At 38.3% G+C, this 27,896-nt stretch overlaps 1 protein-coding gene across 13 annotated transcripts in view; it reads left to right on the plus strand.

Moving 5' to 3' along the window:
• The window catches only part of LOC308190633 (uncharacterized protein), a 288,343-nt gene that overhangs the window by 200,175 nt on the left and 60,272 nt on the right, over window positions 1-27,896 (plus strand). For 7 of the 13 annotated variants that reach the window (XR_013947387.1, XR_013947390.1, XR_013947393.1 and 4 more), the window contains 4 exons: window positions 16,336-16,459; window positions 18,885-18,957; window positions 23,196-23,499; window positions 24,188-24,310. The exons of 4 other annotated variants lie outside the window; for them this stretch is intronic. The gene's annotated coding sequence lies outside the window, so the exon portion shown is untranslated. Of the gene's footprint in view, window positions 1-3,438; window positions 5,787-16,335; window positions 16,460-18,884; window positions 18,958-23,195; window positions 23,500-24,187; window positions 24,311-27,896 lie in introns of those variants that run through there. 2 more of the 13 variants (XR_013947391.1, XR_013947386.1) reach the window with 2 other exon arrangements.

Consider the following 27,896-nt stretch of genomic DNA (forward strand, 5'->3'; position numbering starts at 1 on the left):
ATCCTTTTTGGAGCCCTGGATATGCTGCTTGAGCCGTTTTATGGTATGACTTGCTTAAAGTTAGTTCAGCTGCTGCAGGTTCCAAGTGTTTTCTGGAGTGACTTTGCAGCAGAGTAACAGTTCAGTGTTGTACCAATCATTAAAAAACTAGCCTGCAGAAAACACAGATGAAATATATGGAATTATACATAATTATATCACTAACATTTATTTCCCCTAACTACACTGTTTGACCTTCATTCAAATCATCAGTAAGTTGAAAATTTTGGAATTTCTAAGCCGAACTGAAAAGGAGAACATGTTGTGATATTTTAGTTCAGCAAAAAGATGAAGGATTGTGAGGTAATACTAGGTATTAGGCTAGGAGGTTATCATTTTCTTTCATATCCTACTTCAGGTATGAAGATAAAGCCTTTTGATCCACTCAGGGTGTTTCAATTTAAAAATAAATAAATAGGAAAAATGTCCAGTTATAAAGTGATTAATATGAGAAGATTGTTTAAAAGGTAGTGCCACTTTATAGCTGTCACATTGAGAGAACAGTAATTACAAATCTTGATTATTCATTAGGAAATAAATGTATATATTTGATAAATTAATTTTTCTATTTCTTGCTATATATGTGGCTTGGTAGCAAAGAAATAAAACTGTATAGACCACGGTAATATAAAAATAAATGCTAATGCAATTCTGACTGAAGTAATCTGTGTCATCAGGAAGAATGATAACCAAAAATTCTAATTAAGCTAATTAGAGCTTTTGAGTATGGATTAAAGTAGATAAAATAATTATAAATTAAGTGGTAATTGGGCCCTGTATCATCTTAACCTAATCTAATAAGTAGCGGTCTTTAAAAAAAAAATCCATAATTCTTAAAAATATAATAATAATGTTCATAAAATAGTTGTAACTTTACATGATGCGCTTCAGCACTTCCTTGTTCAAGTACACCAGGACAAGACTTCTAGCCTAATCCTTCCGAGTTAAGAGCTGAGATGTTTATCTGAATTGCATATACCTTGTGAACTCCTGCTCTTCCAATATGCTTTGCAGCAGAAGTTTTCTAAACTCTTTGCAGTTCATAGTGATAAAATTCTCAATACTCTCCTCAGAGATAACACAACTTCATGCCTTACCTTTGTTGCAGACCTCAGCTGTGCACCCTTTTATTTTTTTTTAATGGAACGAAGTTTGATGAATTTGGAATATGTGGATTGTGTGTAGAAATTACTTGCAATATTGATAAACTCTACCAGGTAGATGCCTTGGTAAAAATGTAATTTACATCAAGGACAGATACTTTCATATATCTGAAGTGTATATGAGAATCGAGATCTCCCAGAATTGTTCTCATGATTTCTTACATAAAAAGTCCTGTTTTCTTCAGGTTCATCTGAAAGTAAATAATTGTTTTCTTAGGAAAGAATTAAAAATTGGAAGCAATCGATACTTTCTTTTTCACCTAATGGGAATTCAATTATGAGATCTTATGTATAAGCTAATGTTCCCCAGAGTATTATCTAGGATTGGTTGTGGATTGTCAGAACACAGCGTAGATCAATGAATTGGGAATATGAATGAGGAAGATAAACATTTGTTTCTTCACTTAGCACTTCCAAAATTCATGAACTTCCCCTCCTTCTTCTGTTTTGAATTTTGTCAAGGAGTTCATGAATCAGCTGGGAGTCAGCAAAACATTAGCATTAATGAGTTCATTTCCACACAAATTGGCTCATTATCATGCTGACTTCCAGTGTTTTGTGACAGTCATGAACTCAGTCCTCCTGCAAGGAGGTCTCAGTCAAAAGAATGGGAGGAGGGAAGAGGGAGTTTTAAAATAAAAATAAGTTATTTTTTTTTACAGGCACAAAATTGTATCAGTTCATTGATGCAGCAAGCCCTGTGGTTTCTCTATAGTTAGTTTTAAAAAACTCCAATTACAATATGTGCTTGTTTCATTTGTCAAAATGTACTCATTCTGCCTGGTAGCTGGTGAAAACTAATATCTAGAATCTGAGTTTGAAAATTACATAAAGGAGATCTAATTTCAATTTTGTAGCAATATATTTGACCCTAATTATTCTAATTCCATGGAAGTACATTCAAATGAATTGTACGTTCTGGGAAACATTTTTTTTTTTTTGTAGTACCCAAACAACCTTCCAACAGTTCTCTCATTATCTGATGCATATTAACTTCAGAATACTTGCTGGTTTGCGTAATACCATATTTGTGCCATAACTATCAGATTAATGATACCACTGGTCATTCTGGCTTTATCAGAAACAATGCTTGAACGTGAAGCTGCTGGGTAATCTTTTTGAGTGAGACATTATGCTCGTTTCCCTTCAGACCAGTGATTTGGTCCTTAATCCATTTGAAATTCGTTGTGATTATGCCCAGCAGGTTTATGAACTGCATTACAGTCCTAGACCTGCAGGCTTCGTTGTCCCATAAGGGCTGGTAGGATAAAGTAGGTATGGTTTATTCCATCATCCCAATTGGATCCTTAATGCAGATGCAGATTAGTCAGCCTCCTTCTTCATGTCAGTTCTGGAATGGTGTGAATTTATCCTCTGACCCAAGATTACAGTTGTCTCTTTATATCCTTTACCTTCACTCTAGGTCAGGTCTGTGGGTACGAGTAGTTCTTTTTTCCAGGCATAAAGACTGTCTAAAGACTAATCAGATTTGCATTAATTACCACTAGCTATGACCACAGCAGTGCAACTGCACTTTAATAACTTTGAAAAAATCTGTGTCCATAATATACATCACATGTTAATGTAATTTTCTTTGACATTTCTGTCCTTCCAAAGTCTTCTATCTGTCACAATGTAATAAATCCATGTTCTTTAGTACTTATATTTCCAATATGTATTTTTCTCTGAGTGAAGTTCTTTGACCTCTTTTGCACAAGATGTCAAACTGAAAAGTGTTTTTTTATGCTCTTTAAATCAGCGATAAATATTTATCTGTCAGTTTTAGACTTCAGATGCTTATGATTTTGGAATATCTGTTTAAAAAGGTCTTCTTGGAATCTGATATTTGTTCAGATTTTAAGTATCTGTATTGTAATGCATAAAATGCACCTATTGTATTAGGTGCTATGCAAGGCTGTGCCATCCAAAAGTTATCTTAATTCATGTTGTCACATTTTATTGCCTTTTCTTTTCTTTCTTTACTTTCCTTTTTTTTTTGGGGGGGGGGGGGAGGGGGGGGGAGGATTTTTTTTACTGTTTTGCCTTCTTGAGTGGTTGAACATTTCTTTCAGTAGATATACCCTGTCTGAAATTTTGGCTTTGATTTTTAGTAATACCTCTTATGTTTATATAAGTTGCAAAGGATTTTGTCCAGAAGCATTCTTTGGTTCCTGTGGATTAACCTGAAGAAAACTCTTATTTTTTTTCCTCTCTTTTCATTTCTTTATCATTACAGGCTTTGGTTCTCTGATATTTTAAATTTTCCGCTAATTCTATACATTTGGTCAGCATCCTTGAAGACAGAGTCAATGTCTCCCAATATTATGGACCTGGAGCTTTCTACTGCATAAGCATGGGTGGTTGGAATGTGTTGACCTTTCTCTCAGAAAGAGTTTTTTCCATTTCAGTGAGTTGCACTGCAGGCTAAAATATTTTTCTGATTAAAACTCAGACCCACCGCATCCCTGCAAATGTTCCCTTATGGTCTTCAGCAGGCATGGACATTCACCTATAATTTGCAATTGCCATAGCCCAGTCATAAATAACATTCTTAAAAAATGTTTGACAATGAAGAGAGATTCTCTACAAATTGACTGGTAAGCAATCATGCAAAATCTGCATTCTTAGATCTGTATCAAATTCAGCAAATCTACAAGGGCATTCAGTTTTTGATTTAATTGATAGAGCACTTTCAGCAATTCTGCTTTTTACTTCAGTATCTAAATAAATATGAATAGATGACTAATTCAAGGGGATATTTTGTAAAAATAATTGTTAAATATACCCTCTCTGTGCAAAATAAATTATATGCTGGGTAGACCATAACAAGATATTACCAAAAGAGATCGGGTAAGCATGTCTATCTGCACACATACATATATTGTTCTGTCCTAAAAGCAATGTTTGAGAATTACTGTTGTTCCCCATTTATTAGTGAAGATAGAAAAGGAAATGTTAGTAATTGATTTAACTTGTCGATGGCACAAAATTATTAATCCTTCCTCTAAATTTGATTGTTTGGCTTTAAGCAGGTGAAGTTTTATGTTTGCAAAGATTTGCAATTTGGAGGCAAAAAGCGTTGTATCGATTTATTAGATAGAAATCTCTGAAGAAGAGTCCTCCAAAAATGTGACCTCAGATGATCGTGTATCAGGCCATTCAGGAAAACCAATAGCAATAACACACAAATCCATCCTGGAATTTTCTTTGGGCAGAACGATCGATAATTTTAAATGAGACTCTTATTGTAAGAGGATGTTGAAAAATGTGAAAGATGTTATTGAAAATAAAATAGCTTTTATCTGGTAACAAATTGTTATAAGTTACCTTTTTGGCGTCATTGCCAGAAACTCATGTAACAGTATATAACAGATGTCAATGTATAAATTGGGCAAAGAATATTTCATTCTGCCTTGCGAATAAAAAAAAAAAAATGATGTTTTGCAGTAGCTTAATTCAAGCATAAAACTGCATTTTGCAATCAGTAATTATGGCTATATTTAACGTTCTTTAAAATACCAAGAAACAAAGTTTACTTAGTGCAATTAATGTAAGAGGAACAGGGTCAACCCAATTGCTACAGAAACCTGTTGTTGGGTTTATGTATTCAAATTACAAAGCGGTGTATACCTGTTTACAGCAGAGTGAACGTTAGAGATCCATTTGGAGTCATCTGCTGATGTTCCAAGCTGGGAAGTGTCCCCCTGCACACACCACACCGTGGGATGCTAAGGCCCTAGGAAGACCCATTCCAACCCTCATCAGCAGAGAAGGTGCACTTTGCAGCATGCACTGCAGTCATGGTAACCTTGCCAGAGCACGGGGCTAGTGCGTGCTGTGCAGACCCCTTTTGGCCAGTGCTTTACAGTGCTGTGGCCTCTGGCTGGAGAGTGGCGTGCCCATTTCTTGTTTCGAAGTGCACGCGGGTGAACTGATACCTGGGAAATTCTCTGTAGAGTCTTGCAGTTTTAATGTAGCCCAAACTAGAAAATGTTTGGAGCTTAGTCTCACATAAGCTCAGGCATGTGATATGCAGACAGATAAACCCACTGAAACAGATTAGGCTCTGCCTGTTCAGTGGAGGTTTTAGGCTTCTCAGCTGCACCTGGATATTCTATACAGCACTTTCAGCCAATTGAATTCATACAAAATCAAGTACCCCAAAAACGGGCATGGAGGTGGATTATACTTAGAAAATAAACCTGTAGGTAAAAGCTATAATAAGGTCGTTTTAGGGAAAATAATTGTTTTTGACGCATTTTTTAGTGCTACTGTTTGGTCATCGCCTTTCTGCCTCACCTATGTACTGTATCTCTAAAGACATAGTATGCTGATTAGTCTTTCTCTAATTTTGAGGAGTTCATAATGTATGCTTTGCTTTTACGATTAGACTGTTTTGATGGTGTTAATTGTCAGAGTTTTCTGGAGAATTCAACCTCTGTATAATTAGAAAAACAAGTTACCAGATTTTCTTAAGAGGTCGTCATAAATAAGCATTTAAATTTAAATTAGAATAAACCTGCACAGATTCTGAACCTTCTGGAAAAACAGTCTCACTCCTGATGATTGAGAGAGGTTCTCTGGCCTTGTGAAGCCCAGGATGCTGGTACTGTTGTTATGCTTTGTAAGCAACAGGAGGCACATTCAGCATGCACTTTGTCAGAAAGTGTGAGCTCTGCAGTGTCTTAACACAAATTGAGCCAAAGAGCCCCAAGCCTTGAAGGGAAAGTGTCATAACGAATAAGCTGCTCATCCCACAGGACAAAGCAACTGTGAGAAACTGGAAATAACTCCTGTAAATGTAGAACAGGAAAGTGGTGAAACAGTGGGAGACCAATTAATTTCAGAAGGCAGCTGATGACATTTTAGAAATGATTAAAAGAAAATTATGAGAAGAGCAGAAGAAAACTGAAAAAGAGAAAACAGAAAGGTAAAATGTATTAAATTAAGAGATTTCAAGGGAGAAAAAATATAATGAAGAAAATGCTTTGAAAACTTACTAAGGCATTTTTCTTCCCATATTATAAATGATAAAGAGATAAGTAAACATATTTACTTCAGTGTCAGCTTATACAGAAGTAAAAGTGAAAAAAACAACAACAAAATAGAAACTCACCATAGGTAATGCTTTCCAAGTTAAATCCTGATAAGAAACAGGAGATGTTGAAGGAATCATCTTCATGGCTGCATGAAGCAAACATGTGAAAACACTTAAAATAAGCAAGTGGAGTGGTCAGGAGCAGTGCAGAGGATGTAAGTGTGTGTGTGTGTGTGTGTGTGTGTTCAGGCAGCCATGCATGAGCAAGGGCAAATTGGAAATGGTCTGGGTACTCATATTTACCACAAAACACACATAGAATATGTCACTGCCCCCAACACATTGAAAGAGGCATCAATTGAGTATTTTGGATTTTCGTTGAGTCATTCTCTCAACACTATTTTCTCCATAAATCTGAAGTACTGGTCTGTGTCCCGTTCTAATAGCTATGACAATAAATGAGTCCTTCTATAAATGCATCGGTCCATCCCACTTCTTCTGGGGCAAGTTGAAGGATGTTGACAAAAGTGCTCTGAGTGTGGGGGACAGTTTGGATAAGTCTTCACTCTGAGGCTCACAACAGCTCTGCACTTCTGTTTTTACACATGGGAAGAAGGAAAAGGTTTCAGGGAGTTTCCAGGCTTGTAGAAGGCAGTGTTTCATTGATCTGTCACATGGTGAACGAGCAACAGATTTGAAACAGTGATCTGAAAAACTGAAAGATACAGCTGTGTCTTATTGAAGGATTAGGGTGTGATGTTGATCTCCACACTCCTGTCTTAACAGTTCTGATTTTATGGCACAAGCCTGTAGTGTTCATACCTCTTTCTCTTTTTTTTTTTAACCCCATCCTCTTCTAGTCTTATCCAAATAATTCCTTCCTTCCTTCCTTCCTTCCTTCCTTCCTTCCTTCCTTCCTTCCTTCTTTTCATGTTTGGAAGGAAAAAACATTAGTTCTTGCTCTACTAAGTGTTGTTCTTGTGTTGCCTTCTTATATTCTCATTTCTCCACTTAAAAAGCAGTGTTTCAGGCTTGTATTGAATCTTTAGTGAGGCCAGTCTGAAATGGAATTTAATATTTTCCCACTGAATATATAATAAATGCTAAGGAAAATATTGATGGCAGCATTATAGGAAAATGGGTCCAGAGAACTTAAAGGAAATTTGATGAGAAGTTTAGCTACTGGGTGTTTTGCATGAATATCACAATGGTGATGATAACATCTTTTGTGAATGTTTGTCATGTTCCCTTCTCAACCAGCTCCCCCCACCCCCCATCTTCCAGACATACGACTGACATAAGAGAGGAAGACTCTCTGACAGGGAGACTCATTTAGCTAGAGATAATTGATTTAACTTGCATAATAGAATTTCTTTTCACAGGCCCTAGCAGTGCAAAAAGTACTCAGTCCATTCACAGAGAGAATGAGATTCAGAGAGGGAAGAGAGAAGAATAAATAACATTCTTCAATTCCTATCTCCCAGTGAAGCAAAGAATGAAGCTCTTTGCTAGGGATCCAAGACATTCTTTACTGGTAACATACAGGCAAAAAATCCCACCCTCTGGGGGATTTTTTTTCTGCAAAGAGGTCAGAGTTTTGTTTGCATTTTTGTATTTTTTTTTTCCTCCCTCCACTTTATTTCACATCTGGACAGATAAATTCCTCCATCTCCCCTCTTTTTTTTCTCTGACACATGAAATTCTGGCCATCTATGAAATCAGGGGATACCTAAACAGATGATGCAATTTTATGATTGTTAGTTTTTAACCCTTCTTCTGACGCATCAGAAGGTTTCATAAGATAAGTTGAAACCAAGCTTATCTTAATCAAATCGCACCCACTGGAAGAGCATCAGGCAACAGGGGTATCTCCCTCTTCTCATCGTACTTTCCATCTGTAGCTGCTAAAGAAGACTTCTGTGGAATGTGCAGTTGTGGGTTTGGTTCGTTAGAATGTGTTTGGAGAGACAGATAAACCAGTGCTGTTGTTCTCATCAGGTGCTAGGTCTAAGACAAACGTAAGAGAATAAATATGATGACTTATAGCAAGAGGTGATAGATTGTTCAGCTTTTCAAGGGTTGAACCAGAGCCAGGCTCAGTGAACAACCTTCATCTGCAAGACAAAGTTGTCAAGAGCATGGGTCAGCCCAGCAATGGAGGCAGAGATCAAGCATGTGGTTGGTCTTCCAGTGTTTTCAGAAATGAGCCCTGCTGTCAAAGTGGAGGAGGAAGGAGGAGGGCTGCGGGGTTTTGCAGTGAGCCTCCTGCCATGTGTCTCTTGAGAGATGTGTAGGAGAGGCACAGGAGGCAGGGCTGAAACTGTCCTGCTCTTGGTAGGGAGCCTCCAGGCTGAGGAACACCAGGAGGAGGTGTGTACTTGCTTTCTGCCTATGCACAGCACAGCTTCCAAATCGGTGGCAGGCCTCTTACTTCCCACTTGTGTCCCATGTGTCTGGTATTTTTCTTAAGGCCTCGTGGAGTGCCTCACACACTGGGATTTGTTTTCTCCCTTTGTTATGGTCCTTTCATGTGTTTCTGTTTCAAAGATGGTAAGTATTGTCTCCTTATTGTCTCAGGCAAATGTTAAAAGGGAAAGGATGCCTTTAAAGGAGAGAATATCTCCACCTTTTTCAGAGCCAGACTGCAGAAACCTTCCTGCACTGATAAGCTCTTGCTCTGGCTGTCATGTTGCCCAAAACAGAGGCCTAAGTGAAGGGTGAAGTGGAGAAGGTCTGCAAATGCCAGCCCTGCCTGTCCCTGGGCATGATGCATCTTGCTCCTGGGTGTGTTTCCTGACTCCCTGCTTGTGGCTCTGCCTTTTGAGGCAGGGTTGGTCCATGCTCCCCAGCCGAGGTGCTCTTGCAGCAAAGGGCAGTGCTTCTAAGTTTGCATGAGGCCGGCAAGAGGGATGTCTTTGCCTGGCACATGGTGTCTCCATGGTGTGGTGAAAATGAGGAAGGTATTGGCAGCTTCACTGAGGAACTCTGTTGACTGAGGAAGCAAGGAAGTATGCATGCCCTGTGTTGCCCATCTCTGATAGTCTAGGTGCTGCAGCTTGGACATTGGACTACAAAGCTTGTGATGGATCAGACCACACTTGAAGGGGACCGTTTGAATGAAGGAAGAGGGTGAGAAGCATTTCAGGTGTGTCAGCACCCATGGGATAGCAGGTTGTCAGGATCCCAGCACATCACCAGGAAACTCTGGGAGACAGCTGGATGAACAGAGGATGGGGTCTGACACGGGAGGACCTCTACCCTGCAGAGAGCCAAGGACAGTGCAGGCTGTGGCCATCCAAAGGTGAGAGTGGAGCTGGAGCTTTGTGCCCCCACCCTCTGCCCCTTAGAAGGATGCCTGAAGAGAGTGCAGGAAGGACACGGGATGAAGGGAAGAAGACCCCCAACTGCAAGCAACAGCTGATGGCCAGCAGAAGCAGATCCCAAGGGATGTAACTTGGATGAAGGGACAGACATTCCTTATAATGAAAGTCATCACTCAGAATCCTGGTCAAAGCACCCACATGCATTCATATTATATCATTTTACTTTCTATCTAAACTACTACTTTCCTATAATCTCAGAGTGGCTAAAGGATGGGCTCTGTCCTTTTTATGGTCTTGCCTTTCTTAGTCAATGATCTGGATTCAAGCCAGGGTTTGTGTTGGCAAACCTCAGCATTCACCATGAGACTCCATCATCCTTTCTTTTTTCTACTCCTGTTTGTCTCTCTTTCTCTAATAAAAATCCTGAAATGCCCAACTGATTGTTTTGGATGGCTTCCAGATACTGATCTTTCAAGTGCTCTATAGTGTATCAAGGGCTTTACATTTTGTGGGAAAATTGGAAGTGGTCTGCCATCCAGGACTTTCCAGCTCATACTCATGAGTCCAGAAACAAAAGCACTGAATTCCAAGTCACTCAGTGCAAATATTGAAATCAATTTTGTCACTCAGTTACCTGCTAAAGATGTCTGCAGATGAAATTAATCTACAGCTAAAAATACAATTTTATAAAGTGAAATAAACTGAGTCAAAATTAAAGTAAAAGAATATTAAAAGCAAGGCATTATTTTTCCCATTTCCTTTACTAAAGCATTGCAGAAGCCTTTATCCTTCTCTTGCATTCTCAGAGAATATTACGTACTGTCACACTTGACTAGAATTTGGACCTTCAAATTAATAGAAAGCAAAAATGTTGGAAGATTTACCTGCAAGTCAGAAACAACCACCTACACAACAGATATTGGATTTAAAGGGCCTAAGTGTGATCTGCTCTTGCAACAGCTACTTTCAAGATTATCAGTGGCCCTATGAATGGGTTGCTGTAGAACGAGCTCATGTTTAAGCATGCGTTTGATGGCTATTTCAATACTTTTTTTCATCCCCTTGCTTTGGACCCTCATGATATATTTGTGGCTTTTGTTCATTTGAATGACCTTTGCCTGATCACAGAAGCACCACCTGAGTTAACCATGGTTAACCTCCAGACATTGGTTTGCCTCTGTGCATGACTGGTCTCTCCTCTGATTTCTGCTTGTAAACCTCAACCTTAAATCTGTTTTATAAGTTTCTCATCAGTAGCTGAAGTATTATTTTTCAGTAATAACATCAGTAACTTCACTAGTGTAGTGACTGTTTTTTTTTTTGTATGCTAAGTAATAGGTACTCAGACACTGCAAGTGGGGTTTTATCACTCAAGCAACCTTGCTGGGACTTGACTTTCAAAAACTTCAAAGCATGAAAACAGTGAAATTACATATATCCTTTATATTCCTTTCTTCTTTACTCTATTCTCCATTAATTTCCATCAGGATTGCAAGAAACTAAACTAAAATATTAATCATTGCAAACACGAAAAATAAAATCAGATTTTTTATTTATTACAGCAGATATACGTTGTGGAAGATTAAAAGGGTTGAATGCTTTTGATTCAGATTTTCACAAGCTCATTTAAAGTGTACCTGAACTTGAATAATCTCTTTGTTAATTTCTTCTCATTAAACTTCTAGAGAGAAAATACTGTTTTGTTTTTAATACAGGGTAGATTCTGCTTTTACACGGGCCTCTGAAATTCTGCTGACCTAGCTTACTTAGTTTCGCTACTATTCTACATTTCATGCAATATGCAGAAAGAACTACTTTGGGGTGTGATAAGATGTAAACTCTTCTTTGTGTGAGATGGACCTGCATTGGCGAGAGCTTTGAAGCCGACCTTGTGGCTCTTCCCTGAAATGAGCACATCAATATATGACAAGAACTTTTTAAACTCTGGAGCTAGATCTTATGAAATCTGAAGCTGCAGGAAAATCCAGATGACTGGAAAAGAAAGCTGGTGATATTTTCCTCCTCGATGGTGTGCAGCAACAGCCTTTATGAAGAACTGGATGAAAATATTAATGACAAACATGAACAACTGCATACCCTTTCCAACATGCCCTGTTCTCCCTTTTCTCCTGTGGGAAGTTCTGCCTGTACTTCTTCAGTATGATTTACTTTCCTATTTAATTCTACAGAGTATTTCCCAAACAAATTCCTTTATTGCTTCTTCTATAATGTGGACAATAAAGCATTTGACATTGCATTTAGAAATTGCATACACAAGAACATGTGTTGCAAGAACATGTGCGAATTCACTCGAATGTACAGACTAGTGCTAATGATAGTAATCTGTGTTATATCATGACCACCAAATATACCATTTCTGATATAGTTCAGTTCCAAAGAGAATGGATGCACAGAATGATGCTTACACATAGTATTCATTTACTGCAAAGAGTTTGCTAAAGGCAGCTATTTCCATTAATGACTAGATCTTTTATTCAGAAAGGCAACTTGTTTCCTGGAGTCCCCAGTGTTTTTCAGACACTCTAAGCAAACATTTTCTGAATTTCTAACTGTTCATATGAGGTACTGTTTCCTGAAAGAGTCCAAGCCTTATTGCCTTACCTTTGTGTCTGATAATTCATCCTCTTCAAGCTTTGTATAAAGCTCCTGTTATTCCTGCTGATGTTTCCCTAGATTACTGTGTTTCAGACTGGTGCTAAAAAATAGTTTGCAATGAGGGCATTCAAACAGATACATGAAAATGGCATGAGAGAAATCCCCAAGGAGCAGTGACCCACAAAAAGAGCTTGCTTTTTCAGCTACACAGAGTCCATGCAGCTTTTCTGTCCCCTTTTTCAGTTTCTGAATTTTAGCTGAAGCTATAAATGCAAAGTCAGGCAGGCTATTCACAACTGTGGCGTGCTTTGACCATCTTTATTGCTTGCTTGTTGAGAAACTGCACAGTATAAAACCGAATTTTTCTCTGTTAGATAAGTCCCTGTATCCAAAAATGGTGTTATAAAGCTGATCATTGTCAAAAGATTCTTCCTTTGAGATTTCGAAGGGCAACTGCAATATGTCACCCCTCTGGACAACAGCAAACATCCCAGGGAAATTCTGATTTCCAACAAATCTTCCAAATTTCTGTTTTTCTGCTCTGCCCCATAGGAGCAAAAGGCTTAGGTAAGTGCTTACAGCAGGATCACATCCTACTTGTTAAACCTTTAAAGAAAGGACATTATAAAAATTCTTACCTTTTTTTTTCTACACAAGAAAAGCTGTTGGTTTCAAAACTACATGTATTTCAAATGGCAGGCTCTGCACCTAGTATTTTGTTCTTGTTCACACTGTACTTGTCTAACATACTGTGACATCCAAGTATGCTAAACTATGGTCTTGTTATTGCAAAATCATAGTGGGGGAAGTAGGAATGGGGAAACTGTTAAGAACAGCTCATCTTTGTGGTAAACAATGATTTAGGGCACCTTTACATACAGTAGAGATTTTCAGTTTTCTGTAAGTGTATGTACTTATTTACCTACTTCTCTGTTAACTAACAATAACCTTGAAGCTACATCTAAAGCAAATCATTTTACTGTAGGCATTTTGGACACAGAAAACCGGGGAGAAGCTTTTCTTTAGAAAGGGGGGAAGCAATTACTTCTTCTATGCTTTAGTAGAAAAGCAGTCTTTGAGATGACAAAAAACAGAGAGAAATGTCTTCAGGCAGTTTTTAAATATAATCAGGAAAAAAAAAAGGCTTTCATTAGGAATGACAAAATATTATGAAAATTGTGAATCAATCCATCACTATAAATTGAAAATACTGCATTTGTAATGAGAAGAGAATACTGCATTGCCAATTCTCTCTTAACTTAGTCCACAACTTTAAGCAGGCATGACATTTTGACAATACTTCTCAACAGCATTCTTCATTTTGCTGAAAAAATATAAATGAAAATTTTTCTTGCATTTTTTTCAGTCAGCTTATTTATTTATTTATTTTGTGTGTGTATCTGTATCTGTGTGTCTGTGTGTGTGTGCATGTTGGCTCATTGGTGTCTCTTGTAAAGATGAGGTTTATCTTATCTGCTTGTGCTCACCAGTGAATCAACAAAAACTGCTGAGATTATAGTAAGAGCAGAAGCTATCAAGAGTCTTTCAGACACAAGAATCTGTGTAGAAGAGTTGCAAAGAAATTTGACCTACTTCACTGCAAGCTTTCAAAACCTGATCGTCTTTCTTTATTAAATACTGTTTACCTGTTCTGAAGCAGTTGTTGATTTCTAGACCTTCGTGACCTGGGTTTGCATTGGGATTCCTCACATCACTAAGTGTGAAATGGGGCCTTGATGAATGGAGGCATGAATGCCTAACTGCTCCTCTGATCGTTCCTCCAGCTGTAAATACATTTTCTGATAGTACTGATACTTACACTTCATTTTAAGAACTTTTGTAGTGTCCATGAAAATTCACTTTATCCAAATATTTCTTGTTGCAGGTTAAAAAGCTGAAAATTTATTTAATTTTTCTCCCTTTTACAATGCTTTCTGGTACCTGTAACTACCGCTATTGACTATAATGGGTGTCTGTAGGGAGAATAAAATACTGCTGTAGCTGTACTTTGTCTAAACCTGACATAACCAAAGCTGCAGAAACAACTTCAGATATAAAGCAAATATAGAAAATGGAACTCAGCTCACCTGAATTCATTAGTTTGTGCTAGATGTCTAAATTTAAGTTGGTTATATAGAATCCTAGCAAGCAGAGAGAGGAACTTTCAGAGGTACCACCTAGCCACAAACAGAAAGAACAACTCTGGCTGTATTAGTTTTTCCTCCATAGGAAGGAGGAAATATCTAACTTTTAAATTATAAAGTTAGATGAACTTAGCAGACCGTGGCTTACCCTGGCAGACAATATTGAAATTAATAGTTTTTGTTTTGTTCTTGGTGTTTGTTTGTTGTTAACTGACTTTTATTTTATTTAAGAACTGTGATATTTTCTGGACATCAGTTATTTTTTAATCAGTGTCTGAAAAAGAGACACATGGAACAGAAAAGTATGGCATATATACTTTAGTGTTTTACATGTGTATAAAGGCAAATGGCTATAGAATACTCACTACCACTTCTATAATACAAAATTTTGCACTCTTTTCTAATACTAAGTGAATACTAATAATGACAATGTTAGGTAGAAGCATATCTGGTAAAGATACATAAAATATGCAATTAGGAAGAGGATGTATAATTTATTTAATAATATTTTCTAAGCCAAGTGCAATCTTCGAAGAGGTGATGAATATTTCATAATCCACAATAACATCTAACTAAACTCTGTAGCTTGGTTACACAGCTATCATTTTGACTGAAACAAAACACATTCTTTATTCTAGGTGTAATTCTACTTCAGGTTTCTCTGAAAGTGGCACAGAGCAGCATCAATAACAAATCAAGTTATGGTAGAAAATACGTGCACTTTCTCCATTCCTACAAACTGAATACATCAGCAATTTTAGAGCCCCCTCATATACAGTTCTAATATCCCCAGCTGTGAAAAACAACTTCTGTAAATCTACATATTCAAAGCTATTGAAATATATCACTACAATCTGCCACATCTTTGAGGGTCAAGAAGCTTCAGTGCTGGATTTCCAGCTCAGTCTTCAATAATGCCTCAGTATTCAGTTCTGTTAGGGAAACCTTTGAGTTTGGCACAAGTAGTGAGGGTAAGAACTTAATTTCACCAAAATCTATGGCAAAAATCCTCTACATTTTTCTGGTGAAAGACCTCACCTGTGGTTTTCAACACACTAACTCAGATTTTCAGTGGAAAGAAATATTCATAGCTTAGAGGAATTTTGTCCCACTTGGGAAACTACCCTAAAAGAGTATGCCTGGGTTTTCTAAAGAACAGTGCTTGCAAACTCTGACATTACTTTGTTGATTTTAATGACTTGTAAATTATATTGGCTTAAATACAGAAAGAGTTCCTGGAAGAGTTGTCTGAGTGGCAGATGAGCACTCCTCATCTGAGTGGGAAAACTGAAAGTGTTCTGCTCTGCTGCCTCATGCACATGATCGCTGAGCTAACACATCAAGGTTGAGATTTGAGCTCCCTGGGAACACAGAAATTAATTGTTAGGCAGCCACCTGTTAGAAACATTTGTATACAGATTTCAGTTCTGAGTTCAAGACTATTTAATGCAGTACATTACATACATATTCAATGCTTATTGATATGAGAAAGTCAAACTTGTAAAGCAGAATTGCTAATGTGGAGCTTCATTTTTTTTCTTATTTCCAGTGGAAATAATGGTGAAAACCTGAAGTATCATGCAAAAGTTGCATGGAGTGAAAAAGAAAGTTTTAGTGAGAAAGACAAAACTGGATCAAAAATACATGCTTTTCAACAACAACTTATCATAATCTATGAAATATCTAAAGCAAATGAGACACATAAAAATTTTGTAGAAAGGTCTGAAATTTAGTCGTGTTTCTTTGGCTTGAAATCAGAATTAAACCATCACGTTAAAATAAGCCATTTTCAAGTCAAATCTTTTTCACTGAGTAAATATGTAATTTCATAACAAAGGAAACAGCGCAGGGAAGGCTGATTCTGACTGCACATGGGATGCTGACAAATGCACACTTTAAACAAATTGTGTGGAAAATAATGAAAGTAGAGTAAAATTTCTGTCATTATTAATAGTAATATCTAGGCAAAAATAATCAGAAACTGATTTTGGTTGTTGTTGTTTTCCTTTCAGTTTCAATGGGAACTTCAGAACTGTTTGCTCACTGAATTCTTCCAACCTGTGTTGAAGTAAAGCAAGTTCAGATTATCATCTTCCACATTTTTCAACATCCTACCCAGTTAACATGACACTATTTGTAAGTAATAGACAGTTGAAGCCTGACTTCAACTGATGTTGTTACTGCTTCTTATTCCATCAGCTACAGTAGTCATAATTAAAAAGAAGCGTGAAATAACAATAAGTTTAGTTAGTGGGGAGACAGGCTAGATAATGAGTAAAAACTGGAAGGTTTCATCACCTCCAAACCTCTGCAATATGTTCCTTATTCTGTGCAACATAATTGTTGTTCCTCTTATTTGAGGATACTGTGGAAACATACCAGGAAACTGGATTCTGTCCAAGATCAGAAAAGATCCAAGTTGAAACACTGAAGTCACAGACATCTTACATGTTTATTCAATTTATGAGATTTTCAGAGCTAGCAAACATAAAATCAGTTTTGTTATTCAGTTGATTAGATGTGTAAATAAGCACAGAGTCACAGCAGGAAAGGTAGATCTTATTCACACACACACACACAAAATAATAATAATAATAATAATAAAATCTCCTTTCATTATTCCTTCTGTAGCAGAAAAGGGATTTTATCATGTTTCACATATACACATTTTTGATTTTGTTTTACTACAATTTCTCATGTGAATTTTAAGCTTGGAAAGAGCTAATGTATGGTCCAAAATTTCAAGATCTTCCATTTCAAGAGAGAGAAATGGTTCTTTGGTAACACTTTTATGCATTTTGAAACTCATTCTACAATGCCCTTAGTTCCAAATCAGTCAGCTTTTGTTTGCTGATAGACATTGTGTTGTAGGAATTGACTCATCTCTCCTATGAAGTGGTTCACAGCCACACAACTGTCATGATGTTATCAGGTGAGGGACAGCTTGTGCTACTGTTGACAGCATTAACTGGGAAGTTTCAGTGTAACAGCCCCGCTTTCCATCCTCACTCCACTGTAGCACCTTTGCTCATAACTGGTATTGTTTCCTTTAAAATGGTGAGAAAATGCAAAAGAGTCTGTTACATTAAGATCTACTTGGGTCATGAAAACTAAGAAATTTCAGCAATAAGATATCTGTCTGAACTTTCTGCTTCTTTATTGGCTACTTAAGGCAGATACTTCAAAAGGTAACAGAGAACCTGTGCACATACTTTGTGTTGCCTGGGCTTTCCTTTGCTGTTTAATTGTATACTTTCATGGGGTAGAAATTGTCATATGATGATGTGAGGGGTGGACTAAGGAAAGAAAGAAAAAAAAATAGAAAGGTACTGAATAGAAAGATCTGGTGAATGAGCTGTTGTGTCAGCAAGAAGCAGGAATACAGCACAGTATCTAAAAATGGGAAATCGGTACAATGAAACAATTTCTGAAGAGAAAATATTATTATTAAAACAAAATGAGTATTGGCAGTTAAAATTGAAGCTTTTGTCTGTTAGGAAATCTGCACTATACAACATACATTCATACAGTATAAGAATTTTACAATGAATGAACTGCATTTTTTGCCAGCATCTTTGCAGACCTGTGAGTTGCTGATATTGACCATCTGAGACTGAAGTGCTGCAGATGGCCTAATGCAGATAAAATACAGGTGCACTGAACAGCATACAGTCTAAACAGCATCCTCCCAATAAAAGAAACACAATTATGCTGTTCCAGCATAATTTTCACAAAAATTGTTCAACCTTGAATATTTCTTGTGGGGCTTTTTCTTTTCAGGAATATGTGCTTCTAGAATGGACAGGTATGTGCTATACCTGTAATACAGTCAACGTAGCTGCAGAACTCTGTACATTTTCTTGATATCCTAGTAAGAAATACCTCGCTGCTTGTTGAGATACAGATTTGCATACAGATAGCTTAGTTGCTTAGTGACCTAGCTATTTCTCTTGCCTAGTCTTTTCTTTACTTACTCAGATGATCAAAAGAATCGCTTGAGGAGGGAGAAACTCAGGCAAAATCAATCTAGCTTTGAAGAAATCAGATTCAAGTCCATGAGAGACTCTGGATATAATGAGACTAGGTAAATGTAATAGTAAATATCACAAAAGGCCTAACTTCATTCTCTAATATTAGGGGAAAGCTTAGAGAACATTTGCTGTTAGTAGTATTGCATTTTCTTGAAAAAGCAGGTAAATGGCCTCTAGACATATTACAGCCATGTTGCACACCCCTAAAAAGTCAAAACCCAAACTGTTGCACTTTGTTTTTACTTCAGAGGAATCTTCCTAAATTTAAACTGTAGAAGGTAACGTGTTGCTTACCAGCATTTTGAATCTGACCCAGCTGTGAGTTTTCAGTGAGAGAGATCTCAACCCTACCTCCCTACCCCATCCCTGGTACTTAATCTGGGGTTTATGTACCTATTGACTAGAGGAGCCTGTCCCATAACTTATAAAAATCATGTAAATGATTTGTTTCACATTCCGTTAAAACACTTTTAAGCACCCGATTGTGCCATATACTTTTCCCTTTCTAACTGTAGATTCTTATTTGGCAGTGACTGGCTACACCCCTGTCTGCCTTCCAGTAGCTGAATCTCTGACACAATATCATCGTCTTTGTCCCATCTGGTAAGTGTGGGCTCAGGTAGTCTCTTACCGCAGTTTCCTATACACCTGCTATCAGGTTGTAAGACAAAGCCCTCTTCAGGCTACAATTAGCTTGTCATTTACCTCAGTAGGGTTTTCATGAAAGAACTAACAGGGAATTTGCTTTACAGAGTATTTGCTCAGTCTTCTGAGCACTCTGGGTACACATGAATGAAATTCTAAAGTTCAGCTTGGTATGCCATAAAATCCCCAAACATAACAAAAAAGTTGTTGAGTATCATAGAAATCTCTTGCAATTTAACTTTCAACAGATTTCATGCCCTTCATCCTCTTTTTCCCTCTGAACTGAAAAAGCTGAGCTTTTTCTTTATTTTTTCCTATTACCATCTGCTTTTTGATGTCTTTAATTTTTGCAAGAAAAATCAAACCGAATCTAAACAGAAAATGTTGAAAAGAAGCATTCATTTTCCTTCACTAAAATAAATGTATTTATTTTCCCGATTTGAAAATTAAGACACAAAATATTTTTAGTTCCTTCTTTTTTTTTTTCTTTTTCTTTTTCCCTATTGAAATTGATAGTAAACTGAGATTTCAATGAGTCACATAGCTCTAGGCTTAAGTTCTTTCTTATGAAGCTTTTATGTTCATTAGAAGATATTAGTTCCCTACTGTATGTTAATCCTTCTCCTGCCACTTCAGTGAAAGAGAATCTCTCATCTTCAGTCTTCCTAGGATGGTATGCTAATCTGTCTGTCATCAGCCCTACATACATGTTCAATGCATTTCTGAGATGGGTACAGCTGTAGCTAGGACGTATGCATTCAGTCAACAGGGGAAAGGCTTTTTTTCTTTTTTTTTTTCAAACTATAAGCTTTTTTTTTTTTCTTATGACAGAGCCTTTTTTGACCTACTTTACTTTGCTTTGAAGTTTTTTCATTGTTAACAGTGAAGTTTAAAAGGTATAAGCATTTGCTTCATTTTAGATAAATGTTTGAAAGTATGAATGTGTTCAGATGTTCAGGTACCTTGATAACTGTCTGCTTTATAACTACTAAAATGAAGCAACAGACTTTGTTTGGAGAGTTCCAGTAATTTCTTTATGCAGCTTGACCAAAAGTTAAGCAAAATACCCGAGTGCATAGTGGACTTTGGTTTACCCAGTCCAAAGCAGCACCTCAAGTGATTTGGGGAAATAGAAACCTAAATAACTGCATGTCAAGAGATTGGACATTAGTAGAACAAAGGAACTTGTGAACTAGATGAGATGTAGATAATGAAAGATAATATAAATCTGGGAGCAAATCACAGAAAAGAGGATCATCAGAGTTACACAGATAGTAGCTGAAAAAAAAAATGGAAGAAGAGAGGATGGGACATCAAACTGTAGCTTTTCAAAACTCAAAGAGTGGAGAAAGCTATTTGTTGTTGATTTTTTTATTTTTTTATTTTTTTTGGCAGGCAGAGGGGAAGGCAGGGGAAAGGTTGTTTTTTTTAAGCCATTTCATCAGTCTCTTGACATCATGCCTTCAACATTTTAATATTTTCTCTTGATTCTTGAAAAGTTTGCAGTTATCATTTTCCATTAGGAGGAGAATTTTAATTATTTTGGATGTCAGATATCTCAACTGACTTCCAGTTGATAAGCGGAACATATTAGAAATTTAATCAACCCGTAAAAATTGGAGTGAATTCGTAGAGGTTGTCTGCCACTACTGGCCATTCTAGGACATCCATCCAGCTACAGCTCCTTGTCTAGCGGGTGTTCTGGGGTGTTATAGTGTACTGGTTTCAGAGCTGTGATGGAGTTTTAAAACAGCAGTGGTTAAACATTTTGTTGCTCCACCCCCACCCCCGTTAAAAAAATCATCAGAATCTGGAGGGGGAAAAATTATCCTAGAATCTCAGCCTGGGTGACCATTCTACTTATACTCAGTGTAAGTAAATTTTAGCTTCAAGGTAGGTGAAGTATCTTACCTCAATTGCCAGTGTGATATTAATAATGCCTTTTTTTTTTTTTTCTTGTGCACCTCTTTTACATTTTTTTTTCCACAGGATACATATTTTTCTAAGAAATTAATCTGTTTTTTTCACATCTGGCTGCCGAGCCAAACCTCCAGTCCTATTGTAAAGATTATGTGGCAGGTCATATTATTCTCTCTGCTTCAACAAAAATTAATTTTAGTCAGATAGGGTAGGGAAAATAGCTTTTGTTTTTCTAATCAGCTTAGCTATGAAGTATTTTTGAGACCTATTTTTGAGTACCCATATGAAGAGCAAGGGCTGAGTTGTGTGGTTAATTTTAATTTTAAAATGGGCAGAAATCACCAGGACATATTCAGTGTGTTTTTTCATATATAAAAGTCTGAACTACTGTCCTCCTTCCTCTTTGTCTCACTGCTGCATCTATGCCATTTCACTTTGCAGAAACAGCTCTTGGGAATGATCTTTCCAAGGACCTAGTGAGTCTAGGTCAAGTTTATATTGTGTAATATTCTTGTATATTCTCGTATATATGCTCTATTCTTGTAATACTTGTGTAATATTCTCTGTGGTAGCATCAGTTCTTCAGCTGAAATACGGGTTGGATTTGGTGCTCTTTGTTTAATGAGCATCTTTGTAGCACAGTTTATAACGTGATTTATTGCCTGAGATGACTGCTGTAACGTGTGCTTTGTTCGCTAATGACTCAGTTGTGTTTTATCCCAGCTTAGCCTTAGGAAGGAGGAAAGCTCTGTCTCCCTATATCTGCCTGAAGGCAGAACTGAGATGCCTATTGGAGAGCTGCTAGGAGTGTATGGGAGCTCTTCTCAGTGCTATTTCAAGAAAAGAGACAGTGTCTGTTCCATCTTTCCATGGTCTGTTCCATCTTTCAAAGCAGAGCTGGCAGGACACAGGTGGGTGGGTCTGGCACATTATAGGATGTTTGAACTGGGAATTTCTCCATGGCATCTTATAAACCTCCAGATGTCAAATAGGATGTTCTCACAACAACACAGATCCACTGCTAGTCTCCTTGAAGACAATAGGGATTGTACTATGGAATTCACCTAGGTCAAGATCACATCAGTGCTATTTTATGTTCTGGTGTTACTTGAAGGAAATAGAAGAATTCTTTCTGAAATGCTGTGTGCTTCCTCCAATAAGAAACATAAACACACTGAAAAGAATTGTAGCTCTTATGGCATATACAAGAAGTATGCAAGAATGAACAAAAGAAAAGGGAACTGCAATTTGCAGCATCCTTGGCTTTTCCAAGAAGCAACAATGTCTTTATAGAGTGCTGTCCTTGCTCACTACTGATAGCTTGTTAGCTTTAGTAGCTATCTTAAAACTTCTCTGCTGTCTTTCATTTCTCCTACTATTCTGTTATCAAAGGAAAAAAATGTTAAAGCTTAGAATACTAGAGATAAATATATAGTTGTAATTAATGTATATACTAACAGTCTGAAAATGAGTGACATTTACAGAAATAATATATATAATACTTCAAAATTGGTGGCAACCAATCTCTTCTTACTTCCATTTCTTTTCTCCCAATTTCCCTTGAAAATGATTGCTGGAGTCTCATCACTCGCAAGCAAAGAATGTTTCACTATTCTTAGTGTCTTGCATAAATACTTTTTCTTTGCAAGGCTTTGCATTCTGTGCAATGAAGACTCTAATTCTTTTACGTTTTCAGATGTGATTCCTCTACCTTGCAGAATATCTTCATATGTTACTTTGTGTCTTTGCAGTTTTCCTATCTTCATTTTAGTTATCACAGTTCTAGAGTTCATAGAATCCTGGAACTTCTTCTCATATTTCTATGCAAATAACATGTATCTTAATAGCATAGTACAAATTTATGTCTGTAGTGCAGGAAACACCAATGATCTGTAACACAGCTGTTAATAGCATCACAGAAAGCCACTTGGTACAATGCAAGTTTGAATTTTCTGCATTGTTGAAGAAGGATTTGTGGTACCCTAGTATGCGGTATTGGGCTTCATATTCAACTAGAAAACATAATTATAATATTAAGATTTAAAAATAGTTTCTTAAAAGTCTATCATTTGAACTTTCACTCTGCACATACGCTATGACGCACCCTCTCCTGGATTCCAAAGTTAAGTTCAAACTTCATATGTGTAACTGCAGTACTTTCAATACAGAAATCATTAGAAATTAATATCAGTTGATAGAACGTCTTTTCCCAGAGCTGGCGAGAGCAGAACAAAGGATTTTGGTCACATGCATTCAAATTTCTCTCCTCAACACAGGAAGAATAGGAACGAGAGGCTGTGCTGACAGTGACCGCTGGCAGGGGACTGGCAAGTCTGCACTGACCTCCACAGTCCTCTGGGTACTGCTGGCTGTAAGGCGCTGCTAAATGTTATAGGAAGCACTGTAGGAACAGGACTGGAATGCTTTTTCTACAGGCTGATACCAGAGGTTGACATGTCTTATCCATAGTCCTTCACACAGTCAGTCACCTCGCTGCTTCTTCTCATCTCTTCTGATTCCCTTTGCCAAGGACTGACCCAGCAAACCAAAGGGAAGCTCACCAGCTGGGCTCCAACACAGGTAACATAGAAACGAGCCCTAAAAGTGGCTTAGTGTTATCAGAAGATGTATGAACACATACCAAGTAAATGGATCTACTTCAGTAATTACATGCAAAAGAATATATGGATATATACCAAGCATTTCATTAAACAACAAAGTATTTTCTCCTTTACACTTCTTGAATCCCAAAAAGGTTTTGAACAGGTGCATTATGTTATGTTTATTACACATAAGTGTTTAAATAATGTGTATTCCATTTTGCAGTACTAGCAAGGTCTTCTCTTGGCAGTTGCTAAATGTAAATAACAATACATAGTGACATTGCCCAACCCCTGCCTTCCCCCCCCCCCTTTTTTTTTTTTTTCAATAGAATCCACAATCAAGCCTGGGGCAACTTAGCAGCAATTAAAACTTAGTCTCCTGAGACAAACCTAAATGCGCATGAAAATTAGGTGAGGCCCTAAGGTTATGGCAGTTTAAAAGTACAGCTCATTATTATGCTTAAGAGTGGCCTACTTACCACAGTCGTTATTTGTCTTCCCTAACCTGACATCGCATCGTGTTTACGTAACTTACTAGCTCTCTGCCCCACGGTTCTGTGAATGCTCACTCTGTTTTTGTTTTCCTGCCCATAATCTAGTCTTTCAGTGTTTCCCAGCCAATTTTCACTGTATTTTCATAGTACTCTGCTGTCATTTCCCCACAGATATTGGAGATCATTAACAGCTTTGCTGATGGCTGAGTTCTGTATAGGGACTATGCAAGTGTTCACGTGGATTGACAGTATAATGTGCTACCACACTGCATACCAGGATGTCCATGCGGATAGGTATTGTAACTTATCATCCCTATTTGCACATGTATTAACTGAAATCATATATGTTTTTGTACTGTGCGTAACTTGTAAAAGAGCTACAGGTGTCTCTGCATTGTAAGGCACTCTTTGCCAACTTCAAAAGTTTTGACTGACTTGTCTAAACAGACTGCAAGACCTCTGAGGGTCATTTTTCCCTCCCTGTCAAAGAGGATTCAAAGAGTCTCCCCACAACACACATATATCTTACTAATGAGTCCAGAATTACCTCAGAAGAGATTTACTCCCAAGGTCACTAAACTTTATTTATGCCTCCACTTGCCTCTAGGAACTCTACTGCAGTTCTTAAACAACAAATTTATTCCCAGTACCCAGCAGAGTCATCAGCAGTGGTAACTGATGAACCATCTGTCAATCACAGGGGCACTTTCGGGGGGCCCTTTTTGCCATGTACTGAGTCTTCGGGCAGCCATATACAACTTCAAAGTATAAAGTTGTCATTTTTTGGGGTGTCACACATTGACAATAGCTAGCATTAACAAGCTGCTAGTCTGAGTACTGACATGCTTGTTACCATGATAAGGCATTCAGTGAGTCATTTCAGGCAGCCAGTAGTTAGTCAGATAGGAAATATCCGATGCTCCCCAAAATGGGGCTTCAGAGGCATGGAGTTGTCTTGTACCCTTGCTTTTCCTTTTTTTTTTTGGAGTTGTCTTGTACCCTTGTTTTTCCTTTTTTTTTTTTTTTTTTTCTCGTCATCAGTCCTTGTGTAGACACCTATTCCTTACTCAAATCTTACTTGTGTCTACCATTATATTGCATGGCAATACTCAAATGTACTTTCTCACAAAACGGTTGCCTCAGAAGCTTCAGCCATAGTTATGCAGCTGTGCCACCGCGAAGTTAGGACTTTGCTTTCCCTAGAATAGGGCATTGCAGACTGATGTCTCACCATCTTTTGGGCAGTTGTGTGTGCGCATGTATGTCTGAACCCCTATATCCATGGCACAATGCATGACTGGATCCTCTGAAGCAAGTCAGAATAATTTTTAAACATTCCTGAGAATAATTATCGTCCTTGATTTGTTTCCTTTCTGCCTACACAATTTGTAGTATCATTAGACTCTCTTAAAAGTAATGTCTTTTGGGCTTAAATTTGCTGTTCTGTTGAAGGAAAGTAGAATTTGTGGGAACACTGATTTTGACAAACTTCCCAGCAGGAAAGTTTTTGAAGTCTAGCTGGGTCTTATGGTCACTTTCAGAAATAAGAGAATGATTAAAAGGTCCAGAAGATTGGCTCACTTCAAAACAAAAATGTACCTGACACAGTTTCGATGTGGAAGAATGACATAGTATGCCACCTCAAAATTTCTCACATGATTAAATTGTCATTCTCCAGCCAGCTCTAGCCCATAATACTTCACTAGAATAAAAAAAATGTTTTATACTGCAACGATATATGGTTTCTTCTGGAAAATCTATAGAAATCTTTCTGTAAATTCCCTGCATTTTCCTCCATTTCTCTTCCTTTAAAGTTCATTTGAAAGACTATTTGTCTCAGGTAACATATTCCTTCTCTTTCTACAGCACTGAGGCTCCTCCAAGTCTTTACCATACTTATCCACAGAGTGTGGTGGTTTCACCCTGGTGGACAGCTGAACTCCACCACAACCGCTCTCTCACTCCCCCTCCTCAAGGGCAGAGGGATGGGAAGAAAGTATGATGTGAAAGAAAAAAGGCTGGTGGGTAGATATAAGGATAATCTATGTGCAGGATAAGGATAAGTTGAGTGCGGAGCACAGCACTGCACAGACTGCTGTGGGTAAAGTTAACTCCATCCCAGCCAGCCCCTCCATAAAGAGGAAGAAGGAATCGGGTGCACAAAAAATCTACAAAAATTGCAACGGTTTGGTTGTGTTACACTTTCACAACTATTGTTATGCAGAACATTCTTTCTTTCTTTCCTTTTCTTTTCGCATGCCCATCAGCCTCTCTCCACACTAGTGTGATATCTCCCTGCAAAGGGTAGAAACTTTTCAGAAAAGGACTTTTATCCAGCTTCTGCCTCTAGAGTGGGGATTGTCTGTGTCTGAGACGTACCCGCAACAGTGTTCAGCATGAATAACAATCATATTTAACTAATCCTGCACTTCTGTGGATTCCCATTATCTCAGACTTTGCTCTCAAGTAGCATTCATAGATGGGTTCAGAGATTTGTTTGCCAGGACCTCAACAAGCTGGAGGAACCGACCTACCACAGGGACCTCATAAACTTCAGCAAACACAAATCCAAAGTCCTGTACCTCAGACAGAAAATCTCTGTATCATCTGAGGACCTCATAAATAGGCTGCAGCTGTGCAAAGAAAAGGATCTGGGAGTTTGGAGGGACAAATGGAATGTGAACAAGCAGTGCTTCCTTGCAGCAGTGACTGCAATAACAAGTAAATAGCTGCCTGGACAAGGCTTAGTGTCATGCATGACCTTCACTGAAATCACCTAATCCTCAGCTCTGACCCCTGTAAGATTATATTAAATGTAGGCTGGCTAATGAAGCTATGGATTTCAGGAAGACAGCCATTTTCACAGAATCACAGAATCATCTAGGTTGGAAGAGACCTCCAAGATCACCTAGTCCAACCTCTGACCTAACACTAACAAGTCCTCCACTAAACCATATCACTAAGGGCTACATCTAAACATCTTTTAAAGACTTCCAGGGATGGCGACTCAACCACTTCTCTGGGCAGGAAGTGCGGCATTGGAAAATGCTTAACAACCCTTTCAGTAAAGAAGTTGCTCCTAATATCCAACCTAAACCTCCCCTGGCACAACTTTAGCCCATTCCCCCTCATCCTGTCACCAGGCACGTGGGAGAATAGACCAATCCCCACCTCGCTACAGCCTCCTTTCAGGTATCTATAGAGTGCGATAACGTCGCCCCTGAGCCTCCTCTTCTCCAGGCTGAACAAGCCCAGCTCCCTCAGCCGCTCCTCGTAAGACTTGTTCTCCAGACCCCTCACCAGCTTTGTTGCCCTTCTCTGGACTCGCTCGAGCACGTCCATGTCCTTCCTGTAGTGAGGGGCCCAAAACTGAACACAGTACTCGAGGTGCGGCCTCACCAGAGCCGAGTACAGGGGGACAGTCACCTCCCTAGACCTGCTGGCCACACTGCTTCTTATACAGGCCAGGATGCTGTTGGTCTTCTTGGCCACCTGAGCACACTGCTGGCTCATATTCAGCCGACTATCAACCAGTACTCCCAGGTCCTTCTCTGCCAGGCAGCTTTCTAACCACTCTTCTCCCAGCCTGTAGCTCTGCCTGGGGTTGTTGTGTCCCAGGTGCAGGACGCGGCACTTGGCCTTGTTGAACTTCATACAGTTGGCCTCAGCCCATCGGTCCAGCCTATCCAGATCCTCCTGCAGAGCCTTCCTACCCTCGAGAAATCGACACACGCACCTAACTTGGTGTCGTCTACAAACTTACTGAGGGTGCACTCAATCCCCTCATCCAGATCATCGATAAAGCTATTAAAGAGAACTGGCCCTAGTACTGAGCACTGGGGGACTCTACTAGTGACGGGCCTCCAACTGATTTAACTCC

The sequence above is a fragment of the Anser brachyrhynchus genome (genome assembly GCF_964034855.1).
Source record: "Anser brachyrhynchus genome assembly, chromosome: 2".
NCBI classification, from domain to species: domain Eukaryota; kingdom Metazoa; phylum Chordata; class Aves; order Anseriformes; family Anatidae; genus Anser; species Anser brachyrhynchus.